General features: G+C 41.0%; 1 protein-coding gene across 7 annotated transcripts in view; it reads right to left on the bottom strand.

Annotated features, from left to right (window-relative positions):
• Positions 1–23,775, bottom strand: part of PLCB4 (phospholipase C beta 4) — a 407,599-nt gene that overhangs the window by 234,806 nt on the left and 149,018 nt on the right. For all 7 annotated transcript variants that reach the window (XM_078056950.1, XM_078056949.1, XM_078056943.1 and 4 more), the window contains one exon: positions 13,830–13,889. The gene's annotated coding sequence lies outside the window, so the exon portion shown is untranslated. The remainder of the gene's footprint in view (positions 1–13,829; positions 13,890–23,775) is intronic.

Here is a 23,775-nt window from a genome sequence, read left to right on the forward strand (position 1 = left end):
TCCATCACCTGTTGGTGGATATTTGGTTGTTTCCAATTTTTGCTATTATGACAAAAGCTGCTATGAACATTCATTGACAAGTGTTTTCGTTCCTTTGGAAAGAAAACTTAGGAGGGAAATTGCTGGAGTCATAGTGTAAGTGTATGTATAACTTTCTAAGAATCTGCCAAATGATTCTTCTACGGAAATGCACTAAAAATGTTTATTGTTGCTTTCCAGATACACAACTTTAATACTGGAATTTTCAGACTCTACACACCAGTTGCCTTTCTCTGCTCCAAAAGATGCTTGTATGTTCTTCTCAGTCTTTACGGAAATTCAGTGTACTGGAGTCATCCAACATGGGGCTAAGGAACAGCTGCTATACACAGCATTTTGTCTTGTTTTTTTGTTTGTTTGTTTGTTTGAATATAAGATACTGAACTAATTAGAGGACAGATTCCTTTTAAATAATATTTGTAAATATTTTTTATTTATTTTTTTGACAGAGAGAGACACAGCGAGAGAGGGAACACAAGCAGGGGGAGTGGGGGAGGGAGAAGCAGGCTTCCCACGGAGCAGGGAGCCCGATGAGGGGCTCGATCCCAGGACCCTGGGATCAAGACCTGAGCCGAAGGCAGAAGCTTACTGACTGAGCCACCCAGGCACTCCGAGGACAGATTCCCTTAACGGACCCCCATGTAGGTACGACTAGTAAATCTGGTGAGAAGGAGGTAATTCTCTTCTAAGAGGGTTATGAGGCATATTCTACCATATAAGGTGTCAGAATTGAATTTGCTCAATATCTTCCCTAGAGAAGACCTCAGAGATCCTGTTTCTCCTGCCTCAGCTTTATGAGGCCTATCGCCATCAGTAAGAGCTGAAGGTTTCCACTAGATGATCTTATTTCTGGGGTATTTAGTATTCTAAGTAGCATAAGGGAAGAAAACTGAGCTCTCCCTTAGCATTCTCCCAACTAGGATCTGTCCCAGTGATTTGTCTAGACCAAGCCATGCAAGAATGACACCCGTGGTTGACATAAATGTTCTCATTAAATTATTCATCCCAATTTGGGAACAAAGAACCACCACCACTCATAAATAAATGCACTTGCAATTCCTTCCCAGAATGTTATTTTCTGATCCATGAGTATAAGCAAAGTCTATTACGAGTATAAAAGAAAATGGGCCACAGAACTTTGACAGTCAAGTAATCCTCATCTCAAAGCCATTTACCTGAGAGGGTCTACACTTCCCCACCTCTTGAATCTGGGCTAGCCTGTGACTTGCCTTGGTGAACAGAATGTGGCAGAAATGATGGGTGTGCTTTTCACACACTCACTCTCTCCCCCTTGCTCTCGCCTTCCCTGTACTTGGCTCCTGCCATGTGAACATGCCCAAGCCAGCCTGCTAGAAGTCAAGAGACAAGAGGAGGAGAAATGAGCCATTCCAGCTGGGGCCATCCTAGACCAGCCAGTCCTCAATATATCCAGTGGCTGACCACAGATACTCAAGTGAACCCAACAAAGAGCAGGAGAACTTCCCAGCCAAGGCCAGTCCACATTGCCAACGCACTGAATTGTGAGCTAAATAAATGGTCATGGTTTAAGCCACTATACTGACCAGGAGCGGGGGGGTGGGGGGGGGTGGGGAGGGGGGCTAGAGATAGTCTGTTATACAGCAAAAGCTAAGCGACACATTGATCACTAGGGAAACAGCTTCCCTCATGGCCCTGAGCTTTTATCTACTTTCCTGGTTCTAATGTCCTACTTCATCTATGCCTTCCTCAACATACCTAACGCTGCCTGACATGGGCTGAACTGTGTCTCCTCAAAAATTCTTATGGTGAAGCTTCAACTCCCAGCTACCTAAGAATGTGATTGTATTTGGAGACAGGGCCTTTAAAGAGGTGATTAAATTAGAATGAGGTCATTAGGGTAAGCACTAATCCAATCCGGCTGGTGCCCTTCTAAAGAAGAGGAAATTTAGGCACACAGACACCAGGGCTGTGCATGTACAGAGACAAGTCCACGTGAAGATAAACAAGAGAGTGGCATTTGCAAGCCAAGGACAAAAGTCTCATGAGAAACCACTCCTGATGACACCTTCTAGCCTCTAGAATGGTGAGAAAATAAATTGCTGTTGTTTAAGCCACCCAGTTGGTGACATTTTTCTATGGCCGCTCTAGAGGACTATACTATGACTACATACGGCCTGTGAGGGGGAAAATACGAAGTTTTCCAGTATTGTCCGCTTATAATCACTCTGATGATTCCTCCCTTAAGCTTCTTCAAAGACCGTTCTAAACACAAAGAATCCATATTTGTTGCAAAAGGTGTTTTTTGGGAAAAGGAAGTTACCTCCAACACTCTCCCGGCATCTTTCATCCGAAATCCATTTCTTGCTACCTTTGTTTCATTTGTCTAATACTTGTCCCTGGATAGTTATTTGGGTTTTTCACTCAGTGCTCTAAATGAGAGTTCATTAATACATATACATGTATACACATAAACACACAATGTAGCTGCTTCTAACTCTTACTCTAATGAGGGTCAAGCAGAAAACACATGCCTGTATCTCTTACCTTCCCATTGCGGAGTATCTAGGGGTTAAAGCAGCTTTCTCCCGCCCCCCCCAGGAGCAATCTCTCAGCTTCTATTAGATGAGGACTTTCAGGGCCATCTGGAAATGCTTAAAAAGCAGTTGCTGAGGATTCACAGATCAGAGTTATTTCCAAAAGGAAAATCCTACATATTCTCAAAGGAATGGACCAGAGGTCAAACATACTGGAAACCAATGTGAGTCATCCCAGCAACCGATCCTGGCAAAATCACCCTCCCCCCTCCCCACCCTGCTCTGTCTTTCCACCTTTTGACTGTTTTCTGATTTTGATGCCTAGGTCAGAGCTCTCCTTTATAGGAGAGGGTTTTTTAAAAAAAAAGTTTATATAATTGAGGATCGTGACTAATACAACTGAACATATGCACAAACTAGAAAACAATATCTAGTTATCATAGCAAAGAGGAGGCTGGGCATTTGTTTTTTTTTTTCCCCAAAAGGCTGCCTTGGAATTCTAATGAGCAGCTTTAACCCAACAGCTTGTGCCCTGGGTTTGCTTTCAATACCACCAATGCAGCTCTTGTCACGGTTCCTAGGGAATGACCTTAAGCAAAAAAAGCCTTTGGGTTCTACCATGCCTGTAATAAACCCCCATGGGAGTACATGACTATTCACTGGGTTGCTGCTTTGTCCTGAGGTCCAATACCCCACTTCAAGAATCACTATAGGACAAAATAATAAAAGAGGAGGATGAGCCCCAAATAACCAAAACAATATTGGGGGGAAAAAACAAGGTTGAAAGACTCATACTTCGTGATTTCAAAACTTACTACAAAGACACAGAAAATCCAACCAATGTGGCACTGGAATAAGGATGGGCATATAGGACAATAGGATAGAACTGAGGCTCAAGAAATAGGCTCATACATCATGGTCAACAGACTGTCAGGAATGCCATAGGATTTCCACTCACATGTGGAATTTAAGAAACAAATGAACAAAGAAAAAAAGAGACAAGCCAAAAAACAGACACTTAACTACAGGGAACAAACGGACAGTTACCAGAGGGGTGGGGGTTGGGAGGATAGGTGAAATAGGGGATGGGGATTAAGAGTTCATTTATTGTGGGGCACCTGGGTGGCTCAGTCAGCATTGGCATTGGGCTCCTTGCTCACCGGGAAGTCTGCTTCTCCCTCTCTCTCTGCCCCTCCCCAGTCTCACGCTCACGCTCAGTCACACGTTCTCTCTCTCTCCTCTCAAATAAATGAAATTCTTAAAAAAGAGTACACATATCATGATGAGCACTGATTATTGCAGAGATTTGATGAATCACTACTGTATACCTGCAACTAATATAACACTGTATGTTAACTATACTGAAATTAAAATTTTAAAAATAAAAAATAAAAAAATAAAGAATGCCAAGAACTGTTTCTTCAATAAGCGGTGCTAGGACAACTAGATATCCACATGTCAGAAGAATGAAGTTGGACCCTGACCTAACATTATATTTATTTTTATTTTTTATTTTTTTTTAAAGATTTTATTTATTTATTTGACAGAGAGAGACACAGCGAGAGAGGGAACAAAAGCAGGGGGAGTGGGAGAGGGAGAAGCAGGCTTCCCGCGGAGCAGGGAGCCCGATGCGGGGCTCGATCCCAGGACCCTGGGATCATGACCTGAGCCGAAGGCAGACGCTTAACGACTGAGCCACCCAGGCGCCCCGACCTAACATTATATTTAAAAAATTAAGTGAAAATGGATCAATGACATAGATATAATAGCCTTAAACCACAAAGCTCTTTGAAGAAAACATAGGGGTAAACCTTCATAACCTTGGGTTTGGCAGTGGATTCTTATAGAAGACAATGAGAGAAAGAACAACAACAAAAAAGTTAATACAACTTCATCAAAATTAAAAAAATCTTGTGCATCAGAAGACATTATGAAGAAGGTAAAAAGACAACCTACAGAATGGGAGAAAGTATCTGCGAGCCATGTACCTGATACGGATCAAGTATTCAGAATAAATAACTTTTATCAAAAGGCAATCGACCACTTAAAAAATGGGTCAAGGAATTGAACAGACATATCCCCGAAGAGGGTATACAAATGGCCAACAGCCACATGAAAAGATGCACAACATCATTAGTTATCAGAGAATGCAAATCAAAACCACATGTGGTACAATTTCACACCCATGAAGATGGCTATAATAAAAAGAAAAAAAGTAATCGTTGGTAATCACGTGGAAAAACTGGAACTCTCGCGCATTGCTGGTAGGAATGAAAAATGGTGCAGCTACTGTGGAAAAGAGAGTTGCAATTCTTCAAAAAGTTAAACAGAGAATTACGACAGGACCCAGAAATTCCATTCTTGGGTATATACCCAAAGCAACTGAAAAGAAGGACTCGGACACATGTATGCACATGTTCAAAGCAGCACTATTTATAATAGCCAAAGATGGAAACAGCCCAAATGTCCATTAATGGGTGCATGAACCAACTGGGGCCTATACATACAACAGACATTATTATTCAGCTGTAACAATGAATGGAGTACTGACATAGGCAATATAACATAGATGAATTTTAAAAACATTGCGCCTAGTGGAAAAAAAAAAAGCCAGACACAAAAGGTCCTGTATTGTATCATTCCATTTATATGAAATATCCAGAGACAGAAAGTAGATTGGTGGTTGGTAGGGGCTGGGGAAGGAGAAAGTGGGGAGCAACTCTTTAATAACTGTGAAATTTTCTTTGGGGTGATGAAAATATTTTGGCACTAGAGAAAAGTGGTAGTTGTACAAGATTGTGAATGCACTAAATGACACTGGATTGTTCCCTTTAAAGTGGTTACAGGGAGCCTGGGTGGCCCAGTCAGTTAAGCATCCAACTCTTTGTTTTGGCTCAGGTCATAGTCTCAGGGTTGTGAGATCAAGCCCCACACTGGGCTCCACGCTGAGTGTGAAATCTGCTTAGGATGCTCTCTCCCTCTCGCCCCTCTAAAAATTAATTAAAACCATAAAAAACAAACAAAAAAATAAAATGGTTACTTTTGGTTATGCAAATGCCATTTCAATTAAAAAAAGAAAGCTGAAGGAAGAAGAAAAGACAAGGCAGGCAAAGCAGCCCAGGTCTTTAAGACTGAAGCCGCCGAAGATGGCAGAAATGAGCACCAGCATGGGCAGTGGTGCCGGCAAACGCGGATGGAGGGAAGAAGTAGAAATACTGTGAAACCACGAAAAGAAAATGGTCAGTACAGAGATGGTCTTCCTAACTGAAGAGCAGCGTCTGTACACAGGCCGGAATCCACAGAAACCTCACTTTGTAGCGTCCCAGAGGGCAGAGCACCCTAGGTAGGAGAAGGTCCTTAACGTGAGGACAACATGCTACCTGGAGCTCTTCAAGGCTGGTCCTTTCCAGACTGGTTATGCCTTTACTTTCTTATGGAAGAATGAGCACGGGGCTACAGGGGAGCAGAAGGAGGCCTGCCAGTTAAGTAGCAAGTAGTCTGGAGCCTCAGCAACATCCACGGGAAAGGAAAGCGTGAAGGAACATACTGGGTATAAGACAGGTCCCATGTATGCACCATCTCGTTCTCAGGAACAGCTTACAGAAGCATCTCTTGCATTTCCCAGATGGGAAAACCAAGGCCCTGGGCTTCAGAGCTCCCATTCTGACTCCCAAACCGTAAGACATCCAGCCAGGTGAGAAATTAAAGTCACCAGGAGCATCATCCAGCTTTAAAGTAAACCTCTAATTGCTTAGGGATGTGGGATTCACTTCTATTTTCCCATCAGTTCCACAGAGACCCTCTGAGAGATCTCCAATGAGAAGGTGTACTGCACCTCCTCAAATTCAAGAACGCTGTATTATTACTCAAGGAGTATAAAAAGCACTACCATCTCATGAGCTTCCTGCTGCTTTTCTCCCAGCAACCTGAAGGCTCGCAGTGAAGCCACACGTCCTCTGGCTAAACGGGACGGGTCAGCACTCTCCCCAACAGAGCCGCCAAGTCCTCCTCCAACTGCCCTCCTCCTGCCTTCCTGACATGGACTCCCCCCAGGGGCCACAAAATATGGCAAGAAAGGAAGCAGCTGATCGGGGAGGTGGTTAACAGCCCAAGGTCACAGGCTGGTTCCTCTCCCGGGAGGGTTTATTTTAGTCCTCAGGCCTCAGTCAGTTGCCCTTTCCCACCTGAGGGGAGCAGCCAGGATGCCTGCTCCTCTTTTCATTGCGGAAAAGTACGTAAGGACTTTTCAGATGCAACCATTTCCACTGGGCTTTTGCCATTTTGTTGTTAATGTCACAAAAAAATGGCAAAATGCAGAGAGCATTAGAATTTATTTTTTTCTCCTCCCTTTTATAGAAACATTTGCAAATATTTCCATTTGGCAGGGGGGGAATCCGTATTTCAGGCCTGGAAAAGATTTCAGATGCTCAACTCAAAATGGGACCCTGCAACACTGAGGGGAGAAGTTTTTGGTGTTGCGACCACACACGGGCCCTTGGGAAAGGAGACACAGGAGCAACTGTATTAGCGTAATGACTTCAACAGATCGTCTCACAAGCTACACGTGAAAAGCCCAAAGAAAATGAGAAATGGAAGGGCAAGAGCTAAAATTTTTTGTCTAGGACTGTTAGGCATTTTCTAGTTTCTTCCAATATTTTGGGAAATCAGCTGGAACAAACACCTTTGCTAATACCACAAACTTTTAGAAGCTTGCATCAAAACTTTTTTTGGGGGGGGGCTTGAAGAACAGGACAAACCTTAAGCACTTACTAGAGTAGAAAACTGACCTTTTTTGTCAAATGTATCCCACTATAATTTTATGGTTAATATTTTCTTCTCTACCATATTTTTATTGAAGTATAGTTGACTCTAACATTTTAAAAAATAAAGAAAAGCTGTAAGCTGTTTTTTGTTTTGTTTTACAGTGAACAACTGTATTCCCACGACCTACCTTTTTTGAATAGCTGGCTTTTTATCCATCCATCAGCTCTTTTTTAAAAGATGTATTTCACAGTAAGTTGCAGAATTCAATACACTTCACCTCTAAACCCTTACACTGCTGGCATTTTAATCTTTTCTAGTTGAAGGTTATGACTTCAGAAGAGGAAGGAGGGAAAAGAAGTCAAAGTTCATTGTACCTAGTTTCAGGGTCCCAGCTGAGATAAATTTGAGACTGTGGCAAGGAACAGAGATCTTCCTATGAAACCGAGGAAGAACCAGGAAGTCCAGAATGCTGACCTCCGAAACTGTAAGTAAGTTATCTTCCAAAGTCATGGTGTTGGCCCCACACCGATCTTCCCTCCTTCCAATCACCTTGTGAAAAGAAGCCCAGTTGACCATGAAGAACCAAGAAATAGGCAACAGACAGCCATCCCAGAAATGGAAAGATGGTGAGAAAAACCCCTGTTGTTGGCCAAGGTGGAGAATTCTCTCTTCTGAGGAGGACATCCATGGGTGGTAAGAGGAGTAAAGGGTTAGAAAGGGTTATAAAATTTTTCCTTCATTTTTGCTCTTTTCTCTTTCATCTTCCAATTCCCCCACAAATCAGAAAAGGGAGGAAAACATTTGAGGCTGGGGTATGCCCACCACCTGGAATGCCTCTAACAATAAAGACTAAGTGAAGATAACGAAAAATGAATGGAAGGCCAGGGTTGGCCACTCATTGCCTAAGCAGAAGACTTTAGATTTTTCCTTAGGGCAGCCCAGTCCAGCTGACCAGGAAAGGGAAGGAGAGAGAGCCACTGTGCAGAAGTATGCCCAGAAAGGAATGGTCTGTTCATGCTAGACCATTCCCAGAGCATCCAAAGGGGCCAAGATGGGTCTAGCAGTGACACTGGAGAGGGTGCCTGTGGTAGATGGTATCTCCAACGTTGTTTTCACACAATGTGACTTTAACACTCCTTCCACTGAGAGGTTGGCTTTAAATCTCCTTCCCTTAAAACTGGGCAGGTTTCTGATTCACCTATAACCAAATAATTTGATGGAAATAATGCAACAAGACTTCCATGGTCAAGTCATAAAGTAATGCTGCTGCCACCTCGACTGCTGGAACCATCACACTGGAGCCCATGTAAGCAGTCGGGATGCCCGGAAGCCACCATGCTGTGAGGAGGCCCACAGTTGCCCAGGAAGAAATCCTGAGTCTATGTTGAGAGAGAGAGGGGGGCAAGTCAGCCATCAGCTGCTCCAGCCTCTTGCTCTTTCAGCTTCAGAAGCCAACAGAATGCAACCACTAGAGTGACCCCAAGCCAGAAGGGCACAATGGAACTCTACCCAAACCCCGGACCCACAGAAGAAGTGAGAGGTGAAAGAGAGACCACTGTTGTTTCAAGCCACTATATTCTGAAGTGATTTCTTATACAGTGATAAATAATTAAAACAGACCCCAGCATATAAACTGGATCATGAGGATACCTTACTCCATGCATTAGAAAATCCAGTGTTTTTAACTTGGTATCAATCTAGCCATGACCTGCCTTTCTTATTGTATATTTAGTACTCCAGCCTCATCAGTTTACATGCAAGTACCCAAACTTTTTGAGAACTTTCTAACACACATTATATACATATACACACACTTTCCCATTACCCTCTTTGAAATCTTTCTATATATTACCCTTCATTCATGATCCATTTTCCTCCAAAAAGTGACCCTAGGATTCTGCATTCTTGAAGGTTATCAGTGACATCTCAGCTGCCAAACCCAATCATTTTATTTAGAGAAAGAGATTGGGGTGGGAGGGGTGAAGGCAGAGAGAGAGGGGGAGAGAGAGAGAGAGATCATCTTAAGCAGGCTCCATGCCCAGCACAGAGCTGTCTCATAGACCCTGAGATCATGACCTGAGCCAAAATCAAGAGTCAGATGCTTAACCAACTGAGCCACCCAGGCGTCCCCAAACCCAATCATTTTAATCATCATCTGTGACTACAGGGCATTAAGTTAACAAATGCAAATAGTACTGGCTCCTCCAAGACAGATCAGCTCACTTTCTTTGGAAAACAGTGCCGCCTCATGTCTTTAATGAACAGTTACCAAGCTGGGAGATTCCAGAGTGCTAACAAAGTCTTATCTCAAAGGAAGTAAGCCTCTTACCGGAGGCTATAACATTCTGAAGTTGCACAGTGTCACTAGCCAAATGTGGCTTTTGAGGGCTTGAAATATGGTTGGTCTGAACTGAGATTTAAGTACAAAATACACACCAGATGAAGGAAATGTAAAATCTCATTAATAATGTTTATATTAATTAAATGTTAAAATAATAATTAGGATGTGCTAGGCTAAATAGATTAAAATTAATTTCAACTGTGATCTTGGACTTCCCAGCCTCCAGCTCAGGCTGCTATAACAACCTACTCCTTTCTACTTTTTTAATGAGGCTACAAGAAAAACTGGAATTGCATGTGCTGCTCACGTGAAATTTCTATGGGATTGCAATTTTGTGCTCTACTGAATTGAAGGCGCCCAAGGAAACACATCTATATTCCCCTAAAAAGTCTGTGGAAGAAAATACTCTTAAAGACAAAGGTCAAGTATTAGGGAATAAAAAGGATGGTTAAAAGAGAATGAAAAATAACAGACTTAGTATGTATGCTCAAAAACGCCACTAGCAAGAATAATTGTCAATCATACAATCATACAATATCCTTGCCTCCTTTTTCAGGGCACTAAAATCATTATTCAAGATGACATTCATCTAAGGAAAGCCTTTGAAATTCCAGATTTTATTTTTTTGACTCTAATATATGTAGAAATTTTATTCACCGAAAATTACCTAGGTATCTCTCCACACTGCAATCTCTTTAGGACTTGGATATTTGAAGCACTAGCTTATTACCTTCTCTAGGGAAGAAAGTGCATTTAAAGTGCTTCTGGGAATGCCTGGGGGGGCTCAGTCGGCTAAGCATCTGCCTTTAGCTCAGATCATGATCCCAGGGTCCTGGGATCAAGCCCCTCTCAGGCTCCCTGCTCAGCAGGTAGTATGCTTTTCCCTCTCCCTCTGCCTGCCGTTCCCCCTGCCTGTGCTCTGTATCTCTCTCTCTCTCTCTCTGACAAATAAATAAAATCTTAAAAAATAAGTAAATAAAGTGCTTCTGAAAGTGCAGAAGACTTGTCCCGGGAAATGGTTGAAAGCCTAAGGGATGAAAAATGGGTCTGTAGGAGTGAGAGATGACCTAGTATGCTGCTAGGGAGAGCAGACAATCCAGGGTCCTGTCCAGATACCACTAGGTCCCTTTTCACTGTCCTGTGTGCCAATCTCCTGGCTTATATGTGCTTTGCTTCTGAGAGATGGCACTTGCAAATTTCTTCAGAGGAACATCCCTTAACCTATTGGAGCTGCTTTGTAGCAGGATGCAAAGAAGCAAAATGCTCCCAAGTTCACAGCCCCCCTCCCAACAGTCCACAGCCTAAGGCTGAAGCAGAGATAGGAAAGCCCAACCCCTTGCCCTGAGGCAGAAGGAAGAGGTTCTCAGAAGCCATTATGCTCCAAAGCTTTCCTCCAGGATGAAGGCTGAGGCAGGGACTTGGCTTGAATTATCCCCCTGCTTGCTTCTTCTCTCTCTCTCTCTCTCCAACTCACTTGTTTCTCCTGGGAGCACTGCCTTAATAAGACACTTGCACAAAAATCCCTCATCTCGAGGCTGCTTCTGGGGAGCTCAGCCCAAGACTCTTGTCATGCATGAATGGGCTCTAGGAAAACATGAAACCAGATTCTTGTTGTTGTACCAGGAATAAGAGCTTCTATATATAATACTTAAGAGTTTAAAATAACTGCACTATCCACATTGTAATAAGAATCATCTTTGATTCTAAAGAGCACTGCAGCAATGGTAGAACACAGGTCTTAGGTCTAAAAAAAGATGCTAACAGCTGGCTGTGTGTGTGTGTGTGTGTGTGTGTGTGTGTGTGTGTGTGTAGTTGTCACTATATATCTAGCTCTATATCTCCAGATGTGAGAGAAGTTAGAACAGCATCTAAGGCTCCAAAGTAGAGGTAAAAAGAAAAAGAAGTCAACACTAAAGTTTAGTGAGCTTCATACCTGATGTTATAAATTCTGTATGTAATCAATATTTAATAAAAACAATTTAAAATCATTCAGAAAGCAAGCAGCCCCAAATTTAGGTAAATCTTCCAAACTGCAATACTGCAGGAAAGAAGGTATTGAAGGTTGTTTTCTTTCTTTCCATAAAATTTGAAGACCACCGTTGGTTTGACTAGACTTATAAATTCCTCTTTACCAAGAGTCACCCTGAAGCTAGAAATACAATGGCGAGGGTAATTAATCCAAAAGTAGTTCATTTGGTCTCTATATAAGTATTTTCTATTTTAGGAGTTGATGCCTACACTGATAAAAAGCCAAGTTGAATGAGACATAAATAATATATTCACCTTTGTGCCATTACAGGAATTAAAACATATTCTGAATGCCTACTGTGCATGCAATAGGCCTAAAACAAATGTTCTGAACTAATGTACAGTGAAAGGTAGTCACGATGGGAATCATGGAGAAATAAAGCAGGTGTTCAAGATAAAACCAGAGGAGTTCCAGCTCCCAGGTCTAGATGTTTCCAATTTTTAACATGGGAAGAGATTATAAAAGAATAAGATTTCAATTCAATGCAAAAAACAAACAAAAAAACTGTCTCTTAATACAAGATACCCAACAACCAAATGTTCCTAGAGTTGAACTTTTTAAATTTTTTAATAAAGGACAGAGGGAAAGAAGAGGGGAAATTCTCTCTTTGGAAAGAGGGCAAAACTAAGGTAAGGATAACCACCCCCCTGGTGACATGTGGGGCCCTGATTCCAATCAGATCCTATTTTGAGGTGGGAATGGAAAAAGAGCCCACATACTATAGTAGCTGTTTTAGGACGTGAATCCATCCAGAGCCTTTGTAAAATGAAGCACATGGCATTTATACCACTTCATATAGAGAAACTTCTTCTTGGAACTTAAAATATTTAACAAACAACGTCTGTTTTTTTTTAAACTTTTGCATCACGTGTTTATTTTTGCTAAGCACATAATTCTTCATGTATAATACGCCGATGAAAATGATCTATTTCTTAAGAATAACAACTATTATGCAGAGACAGTGAGCAGTCCAGAAAAATGTAATAAAGGCTAAAAAGCAGATGTCATGTCTGCACTAATTTAAAGTCCCTGGAGAATTATTTAGCAACCCCCTACCCCAACACTGGTTTGCCTGCTAAGTAAGACATGGTTTATGAGTCATCCATGGGAAGCAGTAAAATAACAGTGCCCTTGACTAAAAATAGGTAGGGACATTCAATAATAAATCTACTTTCCTGATATTCTTGTGTCACCATTAAATACTGATCACTTAGAGAAATGTGATTCTTCTCTCCCCACATAGAAAGGCTGGAAGAAAATCAGCCACAGACCCCACTGGAAGTTAACAGAGTGTCCCAAAGGACTTGCAATGTGGTGGGGAAAAAATACCATTGTCTTCAAATGCCCAGAACCTGGAGTTCACCTACCAGGATAAACAGTCAAGTTGGCTATCTTTTTCATGTGTTCACTATAAAATGACTTCTCGTCTGTTGAAGTAAGAAACTATATATATATATATATATATATATATATTTTCCAAGTATTTCCCTTGGACAGCAATTAGAAAATAGGAATTTGATTAAGAGGTCAGAAAAGAACCATCTCTCCTATGCACCAGAATCCCGGCTCTAGAATGTAGCATTGGCAAGTTATAGTTTATAAACAAAAAGAATCGGCCGTATAAAGATATTTCTGGCTCCCATTTCAGAATTTCTTTAAAGATTTATAAATGGAACTCTAGAGGGGCAACTGGGAGAATCTATTTATGTCATCTCCATAGGTAGTTTCCCACAAAATGGACAGTAGATTCTAGCTGACAATGAACATAGTTGTGATTTTTTTCACATCTGTGGGAATCTTCTTAAACAATACTTACATAGGACTGAACACAAGTCATGCACTTCTCTGCAGAAAGAACTGCAGAGAACAGTTACTTAAATAATACCTGACTGCTCACCAAATGCAGGCAGTATTACCATAGACAGCAAGTAGAAAATCTTGTAAAGGGTGAAGTGGAATGAATGAACCAGAATCTGGAAAATGCCAGGGCATTAATGCTCCACTGCATGAAGGAAAGAGTTTATGAATCAGTTTTGAGAGGCATCTCAGATAGTACATCAGTATAAATCAAGGGGGATTCACTGTGTAGAAAGTTCTAGAACCCCACAAGTAGAAACTCTACCACGGTGTGCAGAATACTCACCAGGCAGCTCTGGATGGACTGCGAGTGATGTCCACTCAGTTAAATTCACAGCGCCGGACTCTGTGAAGCAGACACAGACCAGAGAAAAATCAATGTGAAGGACCTTTAGGATTCTCATGTAAAGAAAGAGCTTTTTTGCACTTCAAAATCAGAATCTATAATATTAAAAAAAAAAAAAAACACTAGAAAGGCACATTAATATAATAGTAACATTAATTTCCAAATGAACAACAAAGTTACACAGTCATCAAATCAGAAATATTACTGCTATGCCAGCCTACAGGGTTTATACAGCCTTTTTACTAAGCTGATCTATTCAGCCTTTTGTCAAGATAATTAAAGAGCAACTGAACAAGGCCACCTAAAATCTTTTAGAATATAATGATCTTTTCCTGATTAACAGGAAAACGTCCTTAGATGAACTGTAATTTTAAGAAAGTTTGCTCTTTCAACAAAGACCAGTGCTGAACACAAAAGATTTCCATCTAACTACAAAAAAAAGTATTTTTGCTGCGTGTTTTTTGTTGTCTTTGTTAACAAGTTGTTTATGTAGATTCTAGATTTGACACTGAAATTTTGGTTTGGTGAAAATTTAGATTTTGAGATCCTTCCAAGATGGGGTTGGCGGCGCAGGGTGGGGGGGTGGGGGTTCCAGGTAGTATCAGAAGCACACAAAAGTTAAGAGGAAGACCATTTGCATTTGGGAAGAAGGGCAGAGGCAGAAAATTTGACAACTGAGACATGGGAAAATGATGTCTGTAAAATTTAAATTGGGATATCATGAACATCATCATTGATATGTAGAGAATTCTACAGTAGGGTCCTAGGTAGGCTGGTACATCCACAATGCAAGACTAGGCCATTAAAAATAAAGAAGTGCATAGCCAAACTATGGAAAGAGCCTAGATGTCCATCAACAGATGAATGGATAAAGAAGATGTGGTGTATATATATAATGGAATATCATGCAGCCATCAAAAAATGAAATCTTGCCATTTGCAATGATGTGGATGGAACTAGAGGATATTATGCTAAGTGAAATAAGTCAATCAGAGAAAGACAATTATCAAATGATCTCACTGATATGTGGAATTTGAGAAACAAGACAGAGGATCATAGGGGAAGGGAGGGAAAAATGAAACAAGATGAAACCAGAGAGGGAGACAAACCATTAGAGACTCAATCTCAGGAAACAAACTGAGGGTTGCTGGAGTGGAGGGGAGTGGGAGGGATGGGGTAGCTGGTGATGGACATTGGGGAAGTTATCTGCTATGGTGAGTGCTGTGAATTGTGTAAGACTGATGAATCACAGACCTGTACCCCTGAAACAAATAATATATATGTTAATTTTAAAAAATTAAAAATAAATTAAAAATAAATTAAAAAAACATTGAGCTATTAGGTTTAAAAATATGAAAACTACTTAGCAAAGTGGAAAATGTTTATGATGCAATTTAATTGAAAAAATAGGATATGACAAGTTCTACAGTATGATTATGTCTATATTGAAATTATGTATGGCCACAGAATAGACCTAAACATGAGAAATCTAAACATTTGATTGACTGGAATAGCAGAACCATAAGTTGATTTTTTTAAATGACGTTATCAATTTAGATTCTTGGTTATACAATGCAATGTATGCACTATTTTTTTTAAATGGAATGACAAAGCTAAATTTAAAGGATTCTTGCTTGGTAAGTTTCTTGAAGCCAGGCTAGACAGTGTGTGTGGTTAACATCACCAGATTTAGGAAATTAAAAAACAGGGTTCCCAGTTAAATGTGAATTTCAGATAAACAATGAATATGTTTTTGCTTGTGGAAAAAAAAATTTTTTATTTTGGCTCATTTTTCTCACTGTCCTGAAAATATTTCACTTCAAAGAGAATTAAACTCTTTGTCTGCTTTTTTACTGTAAGTATGTCCATTTAAATATTTGGAATAGGGGCGCCTGGGAGGCACAGTCACTTAAGTATCTGACTCTCAGTTTTGGCTCAGATCATGATCTTAGGGTCTTCAGATCAAGCCCTGCGTAGGGCTCCACGCTCAGCAGGGAGTCTGTTTGGGTTTCTCTCCCTCTGCCCCTTCCCTCACTTGTGCTTGAGCTCTCACTCTAATAAATAAATAAATCTTTAAAAAAAAAAAAAAAAAAGAAGCAAACAGATTTATGTGGACAGATATAGAAAAAAAATCAGGTCATAGTATTAATTTTTCAAAACTCTAATAGAGTAGTATGTGTACCATGACCCCACTGTGTTAAAACAAACCTCACAGTCTATGTATAAACATCGTTAGATGCAGAGAATATATTCGAAGGGATAACAAGAAACTTGAGTTTGGCTGCCTCTGGAGAATTGGTACTGAAGGGAGGTAAAAAAAGGAAAAAAAAAAAAGAGGGCACCTGGGCAGCTCAGTTGTTTAAGCCTCAGACTCTTGGTTTAGGCTCAGGTCATGATCTCAGGGTCCTCTGAGCCCCAGCATCAGGCTATGCTCAGTGCTGAGTCTGCTTGTCCCTCTCTCTCCCCCTCTGCTCCTCCCCTTCCCCGCCCCCTTGCACCCCTGTACACGCTTTCTCAAAATCTTTAAAAAGAAAAAAGAAAGAAAGAAAGAAAAGGACCTTTGCATTTTAATCTAACATTTCACCATTATGTAATCTTTTACCATGAAACCTATTCCTTTTACAATTGAAACTGAAAGACAAAAGAATCCAATTCATCCCTAACTCTCTAGAGGAAAAAAAAATCCATTTTAAATATACAGAATTAGAGAATATCCAGTATCATGTACATTTACTGATTTAGTGAATATTTACTATGACCCAGGTTCTAAGCATGGATTGTATCATCATGTTTAATCCACACAAGAACTCTAAAATGTATATACTGTGATTATTCCCATTTTATAGAAAGCTGAGAAGTGACTCTTCAGAAACCACACAGAGCTGACATTCAAATGCAGGCACCTTGACCCATGTTTAGCATTCATGGTACTGCCTTCTCTATGGCACTTACCCTTTCTTCATATTACATTTATATTGTAATGAGTATCATAGAAAGTACTGAAAACCATCATGGATACCCCCAGCACCTAGCACAATGCCTAGCATGTAGTGTGCTCAGTAAATCTTCATTGAACAAGTGAATAATTAGGTGGCCCGCCTACAGCTGGGAAAGTAAACTACATAACTACTTTCTGCCTCCTGAGACTATGAAACAAGCTGAGTTCTAAAAACACCCATTGATCAATGACCCTACCATTCCATGCTCCTCATTTTGAGAAACCACTTGCCACCCAAGTCCTCCTGTAACAAAAGACTTGAAAGACTGGACATGTTTTCCTTTTCCTTCTCTAATGCCCTGGTAACTATCCAGCATAAAACTGATGCATCGTTCCATAAACCTTTCTAATTCTGCGCATGACTAGGATACTGCAACATTTAAGAAAGCCAATGATGACGTACTTACCCATCAAAAAGTGAAATGGTATAAACAGTTTGTCGTAAACTATTTAGCTATTGGCATATGGCAGATGAACTATTATAACTGACTTAGTGTTGCAATCATATGAATAAAGGCTTCAACTTACTTCCTTCTTCTAATATTATTACTCTAGGTGTTAAAGGATACAAATGGGTCCTTGGTAAAGGAGAGACTGTGCATACAAGTGAGTCTGTATAAGTCTCTGGATGTCTGTGTTTATGTGTATCTTTGTAGATGCTTTTGGTCTTTCAAAAGTGGAATATTTTTCTATAACATAGAAACCTAATAAATAGACAAGAACCCAAATCCTAGAATCCTATTGGTGCTGATAAACAAAAGCTGGTTTTCATTCAACAAGGGTGCCAAGACTATTCAATGTGTAAAGAATCTACTCAACAAATGTGTCTGGACAACTGGATATCCACATGCAAAGGAATGAAGGCGGACTCCTACCTCACACCATACACAAAAATTAGCTCAAAATGGATCACACATGTAAATATAAGAGCTAATACTATAAAACTCGTAGGAGTAAATATAACATAAGTAAATCTTTGTGACCTTGGATTAGGGAATGGTTTCATCGATATGGCACCAAAAGCACAAACAATGAAAGAAATTATTTGACTTCATCAAATTAAAAACTTTTGTGTTTCAAAGGTCACTATCAAAAAAGAGAAAAGACAACCCACACAATGGGAAAAGATTTTGCAAATCATTTATCTAATAAGGGACTTGTATCCAGAGTATGTTAAGAACTATTGCAACTCAACAACAAAAAGACAACCCAATTTAAAAATGGAGAAATGGTCTAAATAGATATTTCTCAAAAAAGATATACAAATACACAAAGAGATGCTCAATCATCAGAGAAATGCAAGTTAAAACCACAATAAGCTACTACTTCACACCCACTAGGATAATTATAATCAGAAGACAGATTATAACAAGCATTAGTGAGAATTCAGAGACATCAGAACGCTCATACATTGCTGGTGGAAATAAAATGGCGCAGCCACTTGTGAAAGCAGTCTAGCCGCTCCTCAAATGGTTAAACATAAAATTACCATATGGCTCACTAACTCCACTCTTAGGCATACACCCAAGAGTAATAAAAGCATATACCCATATAAAAAAATCACATGCTGGGGGGTGGGGGGATGGGTTAGCCCGGTGATGGGTATTAAGGAGGGCACATATTGCATGGAGTACTGGGTGTTATACACAAACAATGAATCATGGAACACTACATCAAAAACTAATGATGTACTTGTGTGGTGACTAACATAATAAAATAAAATTTAAAAAAAATTACATGCTTTTTCACAGCAGTATTCATGATAGCTAAAAAGTAGGAACAATCCCAATGTCCATCAAGTGATGAATGGATACACAAAATGCAGATAGAAGACGATGGAATTTTAGTCAGCAATAAAAGAATGCAACGTGGAGATGTGTGACATCATGGATAAACTTTAGAAAGCATTATACTAAAGAAAGAAGCCAGTCACAGAAGACCACATGTGCTAGGATTCTGTGTACATGAAATGTCCTATTCTAGGCAAATCCACAGAGATACAGAGCAGATTAGCAGGTGTGTAGGACTGAAGGGGCAGGGAAGACGGAAGCACTGCTCGTGGTTGTGAGTGATGGAAGTGTTCTAAGATTAAACCGTGGTAATGGTTGCACCAAAACCCACCGAAATCGTACATTTTAAGTGGATGATCTTTATGGTAGGTAAACTGTATTTCATTAAAGTGGTTTTTTAAAAGGCTGCATTTCAGTGAGTCTGCCTGTGAATATTAGTTGGCTTCTTTCAAAAATGACAAAGCACTTATTCACACTCTTTAAGGAAACCCAGTAAGTGGTGAATATTTACACTTCTAAAAGATTTGCTGTCGAAATTCTCCACGGGATTCCTTGTGATGGGAAATACACATGATCATATTTCACCCTCCCTAAAGAGGAACACATGCATGGCACTGCTTCCAAGCCATAACAAAGGACCAACAGCTCACCACAAACCACCAGTAATGAGAGATGCCTCGGTGTTTGCGATATGGTCTTATTTCAAAGCAACGGGGGTGCTGGAGCCCAGGGTGAAGCTTCTATTTCTCGGTAGAGGGAGAAGAAATGTACAAATCTTTGAGGCCAGTTTTGGTAAATCTACACACTGAACACAAAAAGGACTGGCATTTAATACCCTCCCCGAGATATTCAGTATTGAGATTTCTGTTTTCAAATGAAGAATGACTGGGCAAGACTGAATCAAAACAGCATCATTTCACCCTGATCTGCTACTGAACATGGAAATGACTGTTTTGTAAACAATGTTTGAGAAGAGTCATGTCAGTGAGTTTGAGCATCCTGACAAACCACCTCAAAACTTTGTTGCTTCAATCAATAACTCTCTTGGTTCACATAGTGATCTCAAGTTCACAAGAACAGCAAGAAGTCAGGACCCAACGTACGAGCACTTTCCAAGCCTCTGCTGTGTCTGATTTGTTAACATAGCTTTAGGCAAAGCTAGTCACATGGTCAAGCCCACTGAAAGGATGTAGAAACAGGCTCACCCCTTGCTGGGCCAGTGCACCCTTTTGGCATGGGTGCAGGGACGGGAAGACTTCGTGGCCATTTTTACAATCTGCCGCAGCATCGTGTCCCAACACGGAACACACTGCCATTAATGGTCCATGGAGAAATGTCTTACAATTTCATTACAGTTTATTATTAATGGTGCAGCTTACATGTAAAATACAGGTAACTTACAATGGTACATGGGGAGATAAGGTGCGGTGCATATTTATTAGCACTTGTCTTCTCTTCATGGAAAATAGTGTCATTTTTCTATTGAAGTTATCACTATAAATAGAGTTTCATAGCTATTTACTATAGTCATGTTACCATAGTGCCACACAGTTGCTGTTTGTTTTTTTTGTTTTGTGTTTTTTTTACCTGTTACCTTTTCTTTTTAAGCAAATATATGGAAATGGAAAAGATGAGTAATAAGTTGAGGTGAGAGATTTGGCCAAATCCATAAAAGTGGCTCATGAATAACCCAAGTTTAGAACCCTGTCGGGTAGGACAATGCTTCCCAAACTTTAATACGTACACAAACCATCAAGGTACGTGGATGAAACGCAGATTCTGTTTGGGATAGGTCTGAGGTGGGACCAAAGACTGCAACTCTAACAAGCAGATGCTGCCAGCTGGCAAACATGCTCAGAGTAGCAAGCAAGTAGAAGGGCAGAGGCCTGACCATCAGACAAAGCGGAGGGCAGCCTTTACTAGCTGCGTGGTCTCCAGCAACTGACCTCACCTCTCTGAAACCATCTCCTCCTCTGTGAAATGCAGGTCATATTGGGACCCACCTTAGAAATCTGCGTCAGGGTGAAAGGAGAGGAGACGTACACCAGGTACCTAGGAGGGTGCCAGCCAGATAAAAGGGCCCAATATTGGCTTTGTCTTCTTCCATGGTTAATGACTTCCCAAACAGTCTTTGAACGGAACTGCAGGTTAAGAAAGGTAAATGGGCAGGCCAAAAGGACACTGCGTTAGCCCAGAGTGGTACCTTGTCACTACACTAAGAGTAAGTGGATTTTAGAAACATGATATATCACCAATGCAATCACATTTGATATTTTTTTTTTGCAAATTGACATTTATTGAGCACCCACTGTGTGCCAGACCCTGCTCCTCGCTCTGAGGACAGGACGGTGAACAAAACACTCCAGGTCCTCACTGAGCTCACACCCTCCCATTCTCTGTCTCCCCAACATATCCTCACTCCTCCGGGCTGTACCGGGGAGGCTGCTAATCAGCCCATCTCACTACATACATGTTTAAACGATCACCTTGGGAACCTGTAAGATTTGAGCTGGTTGCCAACATTTAAAAATCGGGTGATTTCATATACATCTCTGGAGCCCCAGCTTCTCTTGAAATCTGGAAGATTTGACATCATAGACCCAGAGTGCTGTGGGTAAGGCAGCTGCAGCTGAGAGGCATCTGTCTCTTCTAAGAAGGTCTGGGTTCTAGTTCCCCCCCACCCCACCCCCTGCCCCACCTCTTCCACCCAGACAACTCCCTTCCCTATGTTCTCCTGCTCCCCTTCTCCCCCAAGTTTGTGAGCCCTAAATTAAAGACATAGTCAGTAACATTGATAAGCATGGAAGAAAGGGGCTTCCATCTCCCTGTTCTGCATATTCTTTTCACCATCATGCAATAAATGTCCTGCAAGAGAGCAATTTAGCACCTCTCTGAGTCTATAACTGCCAGTTTGAGAAACCACTCAACTCTGTCCAGGAAAGGTAATAGCTCCTGTACCTGTCAGTTACTGTGGCTAATCAACTTTAAAATCTGTAACTGGGGGCTCTTATAGGAGCTTATTATGAGTTTATTTTTGGATTTTTTTCCCTAAGGAATGATAACTGTTTGCAATTACCCACCTACATTCTTTTGCCTGGTTTCCCCCGTGTACTGGTTTTCTAGGCCTGCATAACAAACTGCCACAAACCCCGTTGCTTAAAACAACACATATTTATTAGCTCTTAGTCCTGTAGGCCAGAAGTCTGGCACGGTTGCTGGGTTCCCTGTTCAGCGTCTCACAAGGCTAAAATCAAGGTGCCTTCGAGGCTTCCTTTCCTGAGGCTGAGGAGTAACTGGTTTCCGAGCTCAGGCAGGTTGTTGGCCAATTTTATTTCCTTGTGGTCATAGCACTGTGGACTCATTTCCTTGCTGGCTATCAGCTGGGGGCCACTGTCAGGTCCTAGATGCCACCCCCACTCCTTGCCACATGGCCCCCACCATCTTCAAAGCTGGAGGTAGAGAATCTCCCGTGTGTGGAATCCTCTCTCTCTTTGAATCTTTCCTTCAGTCCTTTATAGGGGCTTAGCTGATTAGGGCAGGCCCACCAAGGATAAGCTCTCACTCTTCAAGCCAACTGTGCAATGCAACATAACCTAACCACAGGAGTGACATGGCCCCAGTCCTGGGGATTAGACAGGGTGCACACACCAGTGGGTGGGTGCCGTGGGGCCATCTTGGAATTCCGCTTACTACACCTAGTAATCATGAGCATGCATTTGTCTCTGCATGTGGTTTTTTTCTCAGGCTGGGAGCTGAGGTCCTGTCACAAGAGAAGCTAACCAGCCAGCAGAGAGAATCTATGAAAGTTAAAACCAAAGAGTATATTTTTTAACAACTCTGCGTTCATCACTAGAGCTGTTAATGTTCTTAGGATTCCACTATCTTACCCCAAGAATGAATGGACTCACCAAATTCCAACTCTACAGCAGAGGTTTCTCCCCTTTCACTTAAATTGAACCGTTATGAAACTAAATCTCTAGAGTATTGACATTCTAGAAAGAGGAGGAGGAAGAAACAAAGATAAAAACAAGCACATACTTAGTACCTAGAAGGACAAAAAAAAGTTTTTAAGACAAGTGACCAAAAAAATAATGCCATGGGCTGAAATTTTTTTAAATCAAATTATGTTTTCTACATGATGTCAACCAATGTAACTGCTTTTTCAATCAACTGACTTATTTGTAAGTTTCATAGAGGCAACCTATACAAAACCTTGCTGATATTTAAAGGAAAAGGATAAAGATAATTAAAAGTGTACTTCATACATCTACAAGCACAAGACATACTAGTTTTTTTTAACAGACGAAAAGGAAACTTTAAGAAATCTCCCTTTGAAAACACATTAGGTTAGAGAGCAAAACAGAGTAAGACTAATAGTAATAATTACCAGTTAATGAGAAATTACTACGTCCAGGTATTGCTTTACGTGTATGAACTTATCAAATCTCACCAAACTCTATAGGTAGAAACTTCTTACTGAAGAGGACACAAAGGCGTAGCACTTATCCAGAGGCACATGGCAAGTGAGCAAAGGAGCAGGACTTTAAACCCCCGATGATCTGGCTCTAGGACACTTCCTCTTAAGCGTTGCATCTGCCTGTGCACCCATCTGGGCTTCCAGCGTTGTGAGACGGGGGCGCTTTCCGCACCTTCTGTACCGCACAGGTGGTGGCTAAGTGCATATGCACTATATTCAGATAGATCTGGCTCATGGCCATGGCCAAGGGGCAAATGGGCACCGCCACCCTGCCAAGGGGTGTGTTTCTATCATTTGCATAAAGACACCCTATGTACCAGTAGCAGCCTTATCCAAGGAAAGCTATGAAATAACCCAAACATTCCAAGATCTTTATTTGAAAGGTGGGAGGCGGGGGCGGGGGGGGGGGGGGAGAGGAAAAATATAATTGATCCCTTTTTTACTCCTTCCAAACCCACCCTTTTCCATTACCCTGCATTCTGAAAATTCAGAGATTATGAAAAGATAGGAACAAAGCAAAAGCTAACACTAGAAGCAAAGAAGAAAAACCACCGGCTCCCTTTCTTTCGTCAAAAAGAAAGTGAGCTTTCCTCTAGGTCACGAGAAAGGAAAAAGGTCTAT

This window comes from Halichoerus grypus, chromosome 10 (genome assembly GCF_964656455.1).
Source record: "Halichoerus grypus chromosome 10, mHalGry1.hap1.1, whole genome shotgun sequence".
In the NCBI taxonomy this organism is placed as follows: Eukaryota; Metazoa; Chordata; class Mammalia; order Carnivora; family Phocidae; genus Halichoerus; species Halichoerus grypus.